The sequence below is a fragment of the Sus scrofa genome, chromosome X (genome assembly GCF_000003025.6).
Source record: "Sus scrofa isolate TJ Tabasco breed Duroc chromosome X, Sscrofa11.1, whole genome shotgun sequence".
Classification (NCBI taxonomy): Eukaryota; Metazoa; Chordata; class Mammalia; order Artiodactyla; family Suidae; genus Sus; species Sus scrofa.
Window position 1 is genome coordinate 104657615 of NC_010461.5, and position 15569 is coordinate 104673183.

At 37.4% G+C, this 15569-nt stretch overlaps 1 long non-coding RNA gene across 2 annotated transcripts in view; it reads right to left on the reverse strand.

The window, feature by feature from the left end:
- Window positions 297-15569, reverse strand: part of LOC102165678 — a 93135-nt gene continuing 77862 nt past the window's right edge. For both annotated transcript variants that reach the window (XR_002340729.1, XR_309283.3), the window contains 2 exons: window positions 11793-11940; window positions 297-384 (listed from right to left, as the gene is read on the reverse strand). This is a non-coding gene — a long non-coding RNA (uncharacterized LOC102165678). The remainder of the gene's footprint in view (window positions 385-11792; window positions 11941-15569) is intronic.

Here is a 15569-nt window from a genome sequence, read left to right on the forward strand (position 1 = left end):
AATTTTTTTTCCATTTCTTGGGCCGCTCCTGCTGCATATGGAGGTTCCCAGGCTAGAGCTATAGCCGCCGGCCTATGCCAGAGCCACAGCAACGTGGGATCCAAGCTGCGTCTGCGACCTACACCACAGCTCATGGCAACGCCGGACAGTTAACCCACTGAGCAAGGGCAGGGATCGAACCCTCAACCTTATGGTTCCTAGTTGGATTCGTTAACCACTGCACCACGATGGGAACTCCTAATTTTGTAATTATAAATGAAATGATGGACATTCACTAAACTTATTGTGGTAATCATTTCATGATGTTTATAAGTGAAATCAAATCATTATGTTGTATACCTTAAACTTACACACTGCTTGTATGTTGACTACATCTCAATGCAACTGGAAGAAAAAAAAAGAAAAAGAAAAAATCAATAAAAATTGACTAAAAATGTTAGGAGTTAATCTTTCTCATATAAAAGAAGACTAGACATTTAGGTTGTTTCCATGTCTTCACTATTGTGAATGAACACATGGGTGCATGTATCTTTCTGAATTTTAGTTTTTTCCATATATATGCCCAGGAGTGAAATTGCTAGATCATACGGAAATTCTACATTTGGTTTTCTGAGGGACCACTATTCTGTTTTCCATAGTGGTTGTACAAAGTTACATTCCCACCAACAGTGTAAGAGGGTTCTCTTTTCTCCATACCCTGTCCAGCACTTGTTATTTGTAGACTTATTAATGATGGCCATTCTGACCAGCATGAGGTGGTACCTCATTGTAGTTTTGATATGTATTTCTCTAATAATTAGTGAAGCTGAACATTTTTTCATGTGCCTACTGGACACCCCATAGAGATGAATGAATGGACTAAGAATATGTGGTACATATAATACAATGGAATGCCACTCAGCCGTAAAAAAATGAAATGATGCCATTTTCAGTAACATGGATACAACAAGAGATTACTAAGTGAAATAAGTCACAGAGAAAGACAATACCATATACTATGAATTATATGTGGAATCTAAAATGTGGCACAAATGAACCTATCTACAGAACAGAAACAGACTCACAGATGTAGAGAACAGACTTGTGGTTGCCAAGGAGGAGGAGGGAGGGAGAGGGATGGACTGGGAGTCTGAGGTTAGTAGATACAACTATGACATTTAGAATGGATAAGCAAAGAAGTCATACTGTATAGCACAGGGAATATATACAACCTCTTTGGATAGATCATGATGGAAGATAAGACAGGAAATATATATGTATATATAAATGTATATATGTATATATAAAACTGGATAATTCTGCTATACAGCAGAAACTGGCACAACATTGTAAATCAATTATAATTCAATTAAAAAAGACTAGAAGTAGTCAAGGAAAGATATATCATCATTGTTCATCTCTTTCTCATACGCTTGTCTAATTGACACATAACATTGTATAAGTTTAAGGCATACATATTGATTTGATGCATTTACACTGCAATACGATTGCCATTGTAGCATTAGCTAATACTTCTATTATATCACAACCACTCATAATTTTATTACAATGGTTCTCAAAGTAAGACCCACAGATAAGCAACATTAATACCACCTGGGATTTGTTAGAAATATAAATTCTCAGGCCTCTTCAAGATCTATTGAGTCAAAGAATCTGCTGCTGGGACTAACAGTATGTGATATAACAAGCCCTTCAAAGGATTTTGATACTCATGCACACTAAAGTTAAGAACCTCTCTTTTAATGGAGAGGAATTTGTTGTGATGATGTTACCTTTTTCTCCTAATAGAGTAAACTCCCTTTCTCTATTTTTCAAAATCCTAAATATCCTTTAAATATCAGCTTATATGGTATATGTGTATTATATAATTTCTTTCAGATATTCCTTGTGATCTGCTGTAACTGGTCTTGTCTAACTGCTATTGCTATTATATACCACTATTTCACTTTTTAGGTTAAAAGCAGTATTTATGGGACCTGCATGCTCCTGGATACCCTATTTAAACCCTGAAGGACTATGGCTCCTACCTCTGACCAGTCTCATATAGTCATTCTTTTGGTCAGATTTCCTGCTTCACAGGGATTTGTATTCTTTCTTATATGTGGAATTCATATGCATAAAAATGCTTAATAAATTAATTCCTTTATCCACTCCTTCTTCCCTTCCTCCCTTCCTCATTATTGAAGTATTTACTTAGCAATTTGACAACTCTTCCTTAAAGCAAAGACAGTTTGTTTATGAGGGAACAAGTTATGTGCAAATATATTAGTAAGATTCCAACTTGGAATTGTGTGTAAGACAAAAAAAAATATTCACTGCCTAAATGTTTTTTTGTGATTCTGAGATACATACTTTTGTAAGACATATTAAGGAAGACTCTGGAAGAAAATGTAACATATAAACAATCCACAGATACTTATGAAATCCAAGCACATTGTGTCTTACTAACAGGAAACAACAACTGTATTAAATAGATAAGGAGAAATCAATTGCAGCAAATGAAATTTTAGTTGAAAACTGAATTGCAAACATGACCCACATTTGTAGTATAATATGGATGTCCCATAAGTATAGTCACATTATATTTGTTACTCTGCTTTATTTTTCTTAGCAGTTAACATTTTTATAATGTATCATTTGTATATCATCTGTTTCTTTGCTAAAAATGTATATATATGCAGAGGATAGATTTTCTTTGCTGTTGTATCCTTGACACCTAGAAAAATGCCTGACTTAGAGTTTTTACTCAATAAATATATGTTGCATGAATGAAAGATGGAAGAAAGGAGGTAGTCCTTGAAAGTTAAGATGCATTTTAAAAATCTTAAAACATCTTCTGATATGCTCTTTTATTTTTAAAATGCTCATCTGATACCAATGATAATTAAAACATATTTTTAATGACATTGACAAACCACAGTATGGGTAATGAAGCACCATGAATACCAATACTGGTCTGCTTCTGCGACAGTCATACTGGCACTTTATAATAATTACTATGGGAGTTCCCATTGCGGCACAGTGGAAACGAATCTGAAGACGAATCTAAAGATTTTTGAATAATTAAAATTTTCAAATGTAATCCAACAGCATAAAAACAAATTTTCATACTAAATAATATTTATGCATTGCTGAAAGCTCAAAATCCTATTAGAAGTATCCTACCATGGAAATAAATCTTTCCAGGTGAATTTGGAATTGTTGGCTAAAACTGTGTATATACATTATTACATCTTTATGTTTGCCTTCAAATCATGACCTTTTATAACTCAGGGCCCATTGATATAATTTGCCGTTTATATGTAAAATAATACAATGTTTTGATTTTAGATACCTTGAAGGTCAAAATGAAGAGTCTGCAGTCTCTGCTTTAAAATGATTATTTAAAATGGAACAAATTTTAAGTGATCTTGTATAACATACCAGAGACTTCCACTTGAGACCATGATTAACTTGCACCTGAATCATTATCATACTATGAATAACTAGAAAACTGAACAAAAAAATTTAAGAAGAAAATATTTTCAGGCGTTGGAAAATAGACAGTGCATGATTGCAATCCATGAAAAAATCAAAACAAATGAGATGACCCCTACTATTTTCCTGATTTTCTGCTTTAAGTCATTTGTTTGACTCTGGCTGGGAGAAGGCAAACCTTAGCAAAGGACAAAGTTTCATTGAGCAAAGAGAGAAGAAACTGTAATTCATAGAAACTGAAACAGCTTGAATAAGCAAGGCCAAGTAAGAAAGAGAATGTAGATGTGCAGATAAAGTGCTCTAAAATCTGAATAGTCTGAATTGAGTGAAAAAAAAACGACCAGTTCGTTTTTCTAATTGTTATTTCCCCAATACAATTTTTTTTTCTACTGTACAGCATGGTGACCCAGTTACACATACCTATACACATTCTTTTATCTAACACTATCATGCTCCATCATAAGTGACTAGACATAGTTCCCAGTGCTACACAGCAAGATCTCATTGCTAATCCATTCCAAAGGCAACAGTTTGCATCCATTAATCCCAATCTCCCCATCCACCCCAGTCCCTCCCCTTCCCCCTTGGCAACCACAGGTGTATTCTCCAAGTCCATGATTTTCTTTTCTGTGGAAAGGTTCATTTGTGCCTTATGTTAGATTCCAGATATAAGTGATAATCATATGGTATTTGTCTTTCTCCTTATGACTTACTTCACTCAGTACGAGAGTCTCTAGTTCCACCCATGTTGCTACAAATGGCATTATGCCATTCTTTTTTATGGTTGAGTAGTATTCCATTGTGTATCTATACCACCTCTTCCTAATCCAATCATCTGTTGATGGACATTTGGGTTGTTTCCATGTCTTGGCTATTGGGAATACTGCTGCAATGACCATGCAGGTGCACATGCCTTTTTTAAGCAAAGTTTTGTCCGAATATATACCCAAGAGTGGGGTTGCTGGGTCATATGGTAGTTCTATGTATAGATTTTTAAGGTACCTCCATGCTGTATTCCATAGTGGTTGTACCAGCTTCCATTCCCACCAACAGTGCAGGAGGGTTCCCTTTTCTCTACACCCCCTCCAACATCTGTTATTTGTGGACTTCTTAATGATGGCCATTCTGACTGGTAAGAGGTGGTATCTCATGGTAGTTTTGAGTTGCATTTCTCTAATAATCAGGGATGTTGAGCATTTTTTCATGTGCTTGTTGGCCATCTATACATCTTCCTTGGAAAAATGTCTATTCAGGTCTTTTGCTCATTTTTCCATTGGGTTGCTGGCTTTTTTGCTGTTGAGTTGTATAAGTTGCTTATATATTCTAGAGATTAACCCCTTGTCTGTTGCATCATTGGAAACTATTTTCTCCCATTCTGTAAGGTGTCCTTTTGGTTTCTTTTTGGTTCCCTTTGCTGTGCATAAGCTTGTCAGTTTGATTAGGTCCCACTGGTTTGTTTTTGCTCTTATTTCTGTTGCCTTGGGAGACTGACCTGAGAAAACATTTGTAAGGTGATGTCAGAGAATGTTTTGCCTGTGTTCTCTTCCAGGAGTTGGATGGTGTCTTGTCTTATGTTTAAGTCTTTAAGCCATTTTGAGTTTATTTTTGTGTGTGGTGTGAGGGTGTGTTCTGCTTTCACTGATTTACACCACTTGCGGAAAAGACTGTCTTTTTCCCATTTTATGTTCTTGCCTCCTTTGTCAAAGACTAAGTGACCACAGGTATCCGGGTTAATTTCTGGGTTCTCTATTCTGTTCCATTGGACTCCCTGTCTGTTTTGGTACCAGTACCACACTGTCTTGATGACTGTGGCTTTGTAATAGTACCTGAAGTCTGGGAGAGTTATGCCTTCTACTTGGTTTTTGTTCCTCAGAATTCCTTTGGCAATTCTGGGGAAAATGCCCAGTTCTTAAGTTTAAGTTTCCACTAAATCAGAGAATACAGTTGAGTAAAAATAAAAATAACTATCATGGAGTTCTAAGTGGAAAAACTTCTACAGCTTTCATTTTTCATTCACTAAAGCAACAATTAAACTGGTAGAAACTTTCAGAATCAACCATTTCAAACTCTAGATTCTAACTAAAAGCTTACAACAGTAAAGAAAAATGCTAAATTAAAAAAAGTATCAGAGTTGCCTCTGTGGTGCAGCAATTAAGGACCTGATGTGTCTCTGCAATGGCGCAGGTTTGATCCCCAGCCTGGTGCAGCGTGTTATGGATCTAGTGTTGTCACATCTGTAGCTCAGATTCAATCCCTGGCCCTGGAACTTCCATATGTGGTGGATATGACCATTATTTTTTTTAAAAGGAAGAAGCTACTAATCTCAATAAGAGAGCATTTTGGCATTTTAACTAATCTGCTACCATTCCCCACTCCCTAGCTTAGACATGGTCATGGGATGAAAGTCTGTATTCCTGGTTCAGATTGTTCGTGCAGGGAAGGCAGTACATATGGTACTCTTTTATGAGAAGACCAGTCAGGTATAGCCACAATTGGGGACACAGGAGAAATGCAAGAAAACATAGTTCATCATACTCATAGGTATTAGAGTGACAAAAATCACTGCATGCCATGAGGGGGGATAATGGGGAGGCACTGAGGGAATGCACTCAACCAAGCAGTTGGGGAGCTAAGAAAAAGAATGGGGACCCACGGAAAGGTGCTTCTATTGAGGGTCAAGATGGGGGAAACAAGTAATAGTCACAAAAGAAATTTACTGGTCTATTTGAATGACACTATATCACAATCAGGGGAGGACATAAAAAGGAACTTGTGGCATGGGACAGTTACACACTGGTGCACCTTGTTACCTAGGCAGTGTATCTGTGGAGATGTTGAGGAGGCAGGAGAATATGAAGCTTTAAAATTTGTAATAAAATATGTGTACATCCTATTGGTTCTGTTTCTTTGGAGAAACCTAACACACTGTCTTGACAAAAATAACTTAAAACAGCCACTAAACAAACATATAATGCACAAAAAGCAGCAACAACAAACACCAGACAGAATAATATGATTTACGAAGTTAACACACTATCATGTTAATAATTACATTTTTAAAAAATAATGAGATATTCAATGAAACAAACTTTGGCCCATTCTCAAGGAAAAAAAAATAGAAACTATACCTGAGGAAGCCAGCCACTGCACTTACTAGACAAATATTTAATCAGCTATTCTAATAAATATGTTCAAAGAACTGTAAGAAATCACGGAAAGCATGTATAAGGAAAAAGACAATATCAATAACGAGATATAAAAGAGAACCAAATGGGGATTCTGGAGTTGAAGTGTACAATAACTAATATAAAGAAATTCACTAGATTGTGCCAACAGACATTTGATCGGGCAGAAGAAAGAATCACTGAACTTGAAGAGAGACCAAACAAGATGTAGTCCAAGGAGCAGAAAAGAAAAAGAATGAAAAAAAATAGAACCTAAAGGTATTTGTGGGACACCATCAAGCACAGCAATATGCATGTAATGGTATTTGCAGGATGATAGTAGAAGCAAGGGCTAGAAAGATTATTTAAGGAAATAATGGCTAAAACCTTCCACATTGAATCTATACATAAATCTATACATTCAAGAAGCTCAAAAACCTCAAAAGATAAATACAAAGATATTCACACTGAGACACATTATAGTCAAACAGTTGAAAGACAAAGAAGAAAATCTTGAAATCAGCAAGAAAGAAGAGACTCATAGATAAGGGATCCTCAATAATATTAACAACCAATTTCTCATCAAAAAATATGGAAGCAACAAAGCAGTAGGATGGCATTTTAAAGTTTCAAAATAAAAACAATAACAGCAACCCTGCCAACCAACAATTATAGATATGGAAAATTTATCCTTCAAAAATTAAGAGATATTATGACATTTCCATATAAACAAAAGCTGAAGGAGTTTGTTTCTAGTAGATCTGTCTTTCAAGAAATCCTAAAGGGAATTCATCAAGCTTGAATGAAAGGAGACCAGACATTAACTTAAAGCCACAGGAAGAAATAAAAACTCTAATAGAGGTAAATTTACAGGTAAATATAAAAGCCAGTGTTATTATATTTTTGGTTTGTAAGATCACTTTATTTTTCCTATATGATTTAAAATGCAAACCCATAAAACAATATTATAAATCTGAATAGGAACACACTGTATAAAGATTTAATTTGTGGCAAAAACAACAGGAAGAGGGAAAAGCTGTATAGGAGCAGAGTTTTGTATATTACTGCAGCTAAATTGGCATTAATACAAACTGGATTGTTATAAATTAAAAATGTTAAATGTAATCCCCAGAGTAACCAATGTACCTATGAAATATATAGAAAATTAAATGAAAAGAAAATCAAAACAGTATACTGGAAATATCAGCTGAACACAAAAGAAGGCAGTAATGGAGCAATTAATGAACAAAAATATACAAGATAAATAGAAAATAAATAGCAAAATGGTAGATGTAGTCCTTCCTTACCACTAATTATTTTAATGTGAATGGATCAAAAACATCCTATGAAAGTTAGAGATCAGTAAATAGCTAAAGAAACAAGGTCCAAGTATATACTGTCTATAAGAGTCTCACTTTAGATATAAAAGCACATATAGATTGAAGGTAAAGAATGCAAAGAGACAGTCAATGGAAATAGTAACTAAAAGAGAGCTGTGGTATCTTTACTAGTATCAGACAAAATAGAAAACAGACATTGAGATAAAAATTGTTACAAGAGACAAAAATGAAATTATATATTGATAAAAAGTTGATCCATGAAGATGATAAAATAATTATAAGCTATATGCACTCAATAACAAAGCCTATCAATATATATGAAGTTAAATTTACAAAATTGAATGGAGAAATATAAAATTCAACAATACTATTTGGATAATTCAATACCCACTTTCAATAATGGATATAAGAACTAGACAGAAGATCACTAAGTAAATAGAGGACTTGACCAACACTATATATCAACTAGACCTAATGGATTTATAAATGTACTCCCTCTTACCCCCCAAACATCAGAATATATGTTCTTCAAAAATGTACATGGGGGAAGTTCTCATCATGTCTCAGAGGACACAAATCTGACTAGTATCCATGAGGACGCAGGTTCGATCCCTGGCTTGTTCAGTGGGTTGAGGATACAGTGTTGCCATGAGCTGTGGTGTAAGTCGCAGACCTGGCTTAGATCTGGCATTGCTGTGGCTGTGGAGTAGGCCAGCAGCTGCAGCTCTGCTTAGACCCCTAGCCTGAGAACCTCCATATGCTGCCAGTGTGGCGCTAAGACAAAAATGTACATGGAACTTTTTCAGTGATATAAAACTCAAACGTTTCATATGTTTCATAGTTAAAACTGAAAACAAATCTCAACAAAATTAAAGGCAGTGGAGTCATACACAGCATTTTCTCTGACCACAATTGATTGGAACTAGCGAGTAATAACAGAAGAAAATTTAAAAATATATGGAAATCAAACTCTCAAATAACAAATTGATCAAAGAATTAAACATAAGAGGAATTATAAAACATTCTGCAAGAAATGAAAACAAAAGCACAACACACCAAAACTTACGGGATGCATCAAAATCAATGCTCAGAATAATACTTATAGCTTTAAATGCCTACATTAAGAAGGAAGAAAAATCTCAAATCAATAACCTAACTTTACAGCTTAAGTAACCAGAAAATTAAGAGCAAACTAACTCAAACCTAGCAGAAGGGAAGAAATAACGAAAATTATTGTGAGATAAAACAGGGAACAGAAAAACAATAGAAAAAAATCAAACTATAAATGTAATAAAAATCGAGTTAAAAAAATAAAAAAATCAATAAAACCAGAAGCACTTTTTAAAGCAGTACCTGAATTTTTTAATATTTAGCTAGATTAACTACAAGAGAGAAGACTCAAATTACTAAAATCAGAAATTTACAGATTGCAATCAAATTTACAGAAATAGAGGATTGTAAGAGAACTATGTCAACATAGTTTGTAAGCCAACAAATTAGAAAAATAAATGAAATGTACAAATTCCTAGAAATACACAAACTACCAATTTTATTCACAAATATATATAAAAAAACAGAAAGACACCCACAGATATAGGAAACTAATGATTACCAGTGAGGTGAGGGAAGGAGGAGGGGCAAGACAGCAGAATGGGATTAAGAGATACAAACAACTATGTATAATATGTACAAAATAAATTAAATAAGCAACAAGAATATATTTGTAAAGCACAGGGAAATATAGCCATTATTTTGTAGTAACTTTAAATAGAATATATTCTATAAAAAACTGAACTGCTATGTTGTGCACGTGAAACTAATATAATGTTGTAAGTCAACTACACTTCAATTAAAAATAAAAACACAAGTAAATGTAATAAGGAGCACAATAGAGGAATAGAAGCTATATATATAAAAGATAGAAATCTTGATGCTCAAAAATACAAACTTAAATGAACCATTTCACTGCAAGGACATAGCAGTAGTATAGAAACTGTGAAAGAAAAATTATTGAACTTTACCCCAGTCAATAAAGACTATCCAAATTAAAGCACACACAAAAAGGAATGAAAATAAATTAACACATCCTCAGTAAAATGTGAGACAATACCAATCAATCTGATATACATGCAACTGTCCCTAAGGAAAAGGGAATAATGATAATACTAAAATGATAACAATAACAACAATAATTTGTTTATAAGATATATGAGAGTAAAATGAATTAAAAATTGGACAAAGGAAATTTTAGAATATTACAAGTGGTACATTCTTACTTGATGGCAAACTGTGATAAATTCAAGATGAATATTGTAAAGCCTAAAATGATAAATGATGAGATAAAAATAATGCAATGGAGGAAATAAATTCTAAAAACACACAATTAAAGAGGAAACAGGAAAGGAAGGAAACCAATAAAGGAAAATGTGGTCAAAAATAAAATAAATAAGACAGTAGGCTTAAAACCAACATTTCAACATTTAAATGATGCTGTTAATGTAAATGGTCTGTAAATATATGGTCCTAAATGCATGTGGTAAACAAAAAGCACACTAATTTTAAAGGCAAAGATTCTTTTAAAAATAAAAAGATCAAAAATATACAGCATGAGGAGTTCCCCTCGTGGCACAGCGGAGATGAATCCAACTAGGAACCATCAGGTTTCAGGTTCAATCCCTGGCCTCAGTCAGTGGTTTAAGGATACGATGTTGCCATGAGCTGTGGTGTAGGCTGCAGACTCGGCTCGGATCTGGCATTGCTGTGGCTGTGGTGTAGGCCAGTGGTTGCAGTTCTGGTTGGACCCCTAGCCTGGGAACCTCCATACACCACGGGTGTGGCCCTAAAAAGATAAAAGACCAAAAAAAGAAATACAGCATGAAAATACTGATCTATTAATTACAAGATAGAAGAAATGGTTATAGGAATTAAACTTCAGTGTAAAGGATATTAACAAAAAGGGACATTTCATGATGATCAAGGGAGTGAGTCGTTAAAATGGTATTTAAAAAACTTAAAGTTTAAACGTGCTTAATAACAGAGTTTAAAATTAACACAGAGTAGGTTGACAGAATGGAAAGACTAGTCCACATTTACACTTAGAAATGTCAATATTACCCTCAGGGTAATTGAAAACATTGACAAAATAATTTACATAAAATTACAGACGTGTACAACACTATCAAGAATATGACCTAATTCAAATTTATAAAACATTCTCTCCAACAATATACAAAAAATTATTTTCAAGTGTGTATGAAACATTGCCCAAGACAGACAACAAGAAACACCATAAACATAGTATCAATGACTATAAAGGTATGTGTGACTTTTGGCATATATTATTTTGAATTCTAAAGATCTAAAATTCATACTATATGAATTAACTACTTTTTGCCTTTGAAATTTCAAACAAACAAAGCCTGTTTCCTCTGGGCAAAAAACTTATAAATGGAAAGTACAGCGGGGACGTAATGGGGATATGCACAGTCAATAGAAGCAGTGGGTCATTGTGCCCAGAGCATCAGCGATGGTAGAAACTAGACTCGTACACTCCATCCCCTACCCCACACATGGCACCTACTCCACTACCAGCTTTACCTGGTTAGCCAGTTCTGGATCTCAGTCTTCTACCAACTGGCAGACACTGCTGCCTCCACATTCCATCCTACAACAAAACCTGATCCAGGAAGGTGCTTCCCTTCCCTAGCAGCACAGGCAGAAAGAGTGGTTACTCATTGATACTAGGTTGCTGAAAGACACATCAGGGGAAACACCCATCATCCACATGATTCTAGCACTCCCCAAAGCTCACCTGTTCTGCAGACTCTCAAGATTAGGCAGTATCAGTCTGGATTCAGGCAACCTGAAGAAGAGCTGAGGCACCGGGGGTAGGTCAGACATCCCTTTATTGGCTTCACATGCAGCAGCAGGAGCGCTGAAAGTCTCATTTGCCTTTTACACTGGGTATAGAACAAAGCAGACAATTTGCCAAAATGTTAACATAAGAAGTGGTTGTCATCCTATTCCACTGCTCATGCACACATATAACAACTATCATATAGTAGTTGCTGCTTCATTCCTCACCAGAACGACATGGCAGCTAGGAAGAAAGAGCTTGAGTTACTCCATTTTCCCCACACTCCAACCCTCTCAGGGCTTTTCACCTTACAATTTATGCATCAATTCTTCCCTGAGGTCCCTTGGTGGGGAGTGAGGAGCATTGTATCCATAGGCTGCAGCAGCAATAAACAGTATAACATACTACCAGGAAACATGCTATTCCCTCTAAGGTGATCAAAGCAGTGCTCTGTCAGCTGGCATTTAGAGAGGCCCACCATTCCTGTAAAAGCATCTCCCATTAGTGTTCCAGTAGCTAATGTTTTTGTAGCTAAGGCATTCAAGGCTCAGCTAATATTGGAGTGGTCATCTGGTATACACACATAGCATTCCAAGTCAATCATAGTGCATACCCCACCTTCTGATGCTGTTAACATACCCAGGGCCATTCTAGTCTATAAGGCCACTTTCCATAATTGATATACTTCATCATTAAGGAGCCCTATGGCCTTGCGTGTAGCCTTAGACGCCTGGGCCCTATGCAAGGTTAGGGCAGTTACCTCTGCTTCTGTCACAATGGTGGCTCTTTGTGGTGCAAAGAGCTAGCAGGTAATACCACCATGGGGTTCGCTTTACCTGGTGTTGGCCTCTGAATGCTCCCCAATTACTAGGTCACTCCTGCAGGTGGATCAGCCTATCCAATTGCCTGGTAAGTACAACCAGCTGTAATGAGCACAGACCCAGAGGCTACTCCAGAGGGGGCAGGAGAAGCAGGGGTTCTGTTTATTTCCACAGGTCAAATTATTTCTTCTCATAACCTCCCAAGTTGGCTCATTTATACAAAGGGCTTTGCAGACTCATCCCATTACTATTCCCATGCCTTGTTTTTCAATACAATAAGGGCTTTTTATAGTCAACTCAACAGTTTTGGCGGTAAGTCATCCCAACCCATTCCATACAGAGTACCCAAGCCAAGGGCATTGATTCGCTTGCTCCCGCAGTAGAACAAACACCTTGGCCTTCATGTCATTCCACTGTGAGGTGACATTGCCAATGTTCCAGTTTTGTAGCCAGGTCCAGGTCTCTACCATGGCTAATCTAACTTCCCATAGTATCCACAAAGACATGCCAGTGGGCAATTCAGTACACACCCAACAGACCAAGAGATTCACAACACATACGTGTGAGCCCAAACTGATAGTGTGTTGGTGCACACCAACCTAAGGGTGGAAAGACAGGGAAATCAGCAGTACAAGATTTGGCAAATCCTGCCCTTCTGGCAAGACACATGCCAATTTTATGTCTGAAGATAGTACCATGGCAGGCAGAGAAGGCCATCTTGGCCTAGAATACCACACCTTCTTTGCTAGCAGAGAAACATCATTTAGCTCCATATTTAACAGTAATGAGCTCATTATTGGCCATAAGGTTAGCACAAATGTCCCCTTTGGTATAACCTTGTGCTCCACACCATGGTGATACATGATCTGTACTTGTGGAAGCCACTGCCCCATCACAATTGGCACAATTTGCAGTTCAGCTTCTAGGCTGCGTCCCCATGGTGCAAGCAAGGCCCCCTACTTCATATGGGGTGCCTGTATTGTCCAGGGCCATGTCCATGAGCAGTATGAGTAGTATGTCTGCAGTCTGAATTTGTAATTAGATTGGAGCCACAGCTCGATGTAATATATGTCTCCCCAGGGGCCAGACCACCTTTTTTACTTTTTTTATTTAACATCCAAAACACATGCCATAGCTGCTGGGTCTATCTGGTAAGGGTTGATGTTGCAGAGGTTTCTTGCAGTCCCTGTTTTAAAAGGCTATAGTACTGCTCAATTATTCCTATTGTTTTGGGATTGTAGGGTTCATGGAAAATCCATTGTACACCCATGTTTTTTGTCCACTGTTGCACCTGTGAGCCTGTGAAATGGATGCTTTGGTCACTTTTTATCAGTAGAGGGCACCTGTATGTGGCACACAGATGGGCCAATGTGGCAAGAACAGCCCTTTGATCTGGGTGCAGGGCAGGATATGCAGCCAACAAACCTGTGGAAGTGTCCAAACATGTTAACTACATAGTTTTGGCCACTGGAGCACGGTAAAGGCCCAGTTATGTCTAATTGCCAACGTGTAAGGGGCATTCACCCTCTTACTACTTATCTATTAGACATAGGATGCCACTGAGGATGCTCCTTGGAGCATATCACACATTGTTCATAGGACTCCTGTACCTGTTTTATTGTTACCGGCGAGCCTCACACCTGTATGGTGGCCCACGTAGTTTTTTGTCTGGCATGTAAAAGGTGCTAGTGTAACAAATGGGTGACATCTTGCCATGGAGCTGCTTCTAGCCACCAGACTTGTGCCAAAATGTCAGCCTTATCATTTCCCAGCAAAGCCAAGGGGATGTTCTATAACATGGTAGATGGTAACCTGTTTAAGGTGGCCCAGTGCCCACAAATCTTTCTATAACACTTGGCCCCACAAAGGCCAATGTTATCACAGTCCAGTTACTAAGTTTCCAAGTAGTAATCTATATGGTCAGCCCTCTAAATACCACCCAGCTGTCAATAAAGATTACCAGTGGGGATGGTTCATGGGTAATTACAATCCACATAGCACATGGTTCAGCCCATTCACTGCTTTGTCCCACTCCCATTTTAAATCAGATGGTGTCCATCTTTGGCTGTATGGCCACTGTTAACCAAGAGGATGGCTGGCCCCAACTGTACCCATCTGTATGCCATGTACCTTTTGGGATCAGTAATTGCCCCATGGGGGCTAGCCTTGGGCTCTGCCTCCAGGTGGACTGCCATCGGCTATGTCACATCAGTAACACCAGATCCAAAATTTCCTGTAATTTTGCATGCAATGGGCTGGTAGACAAAATACTCTACTATTGCAGATATGTTCTCCACTTATCTGGATGGGGCTCTGGGCCATGCCACTGTATGACGTAACTGCCCAATCCTTGACCCATCCTGTTATAGGGTAAGTGGTCTGTACCACAACAGGAGCCATGGCCATTGCTCTTTCAGTCACCAACAAGGCTGAGCAACCGTCAGCTATTTCTTTACCAGTGAGTATCGTACCTCAGCAACCTTTCACAATTGGGACCAAAACCCTATTGGCTGTTGTAGCACTCTGACCTTTGTCACAAGCCTCATCCAAACTCATCTTGGGTGACATGTACATCTACCTCACATGGGTGTGCAGGATCAAACATCTCTGGGGAGTGGGCTGCCTTGACAGTGAGTGTGTTTGGAAGCCATAAAGGCAGGTTCTGCCTCTGTAGTCCAGTCCTACTTTGCCCCCTTTTGTATAAGGGCATATAATGATTTTAATAGCTGTGATAAATGGGGAATAAATGTTCTCCAATACTATAGGAGTCCCCAAAACACTTGTAACTGTTTCATTGAAGTCAGGACAAGGTCTTTCTGTAATTTACCATAACAGCCTTGGGAATAACCTTTTTCTTACCTGACCAGATAACCCCCGAGAACTTGACTGATAAACCAGGCTCTTGCAACAT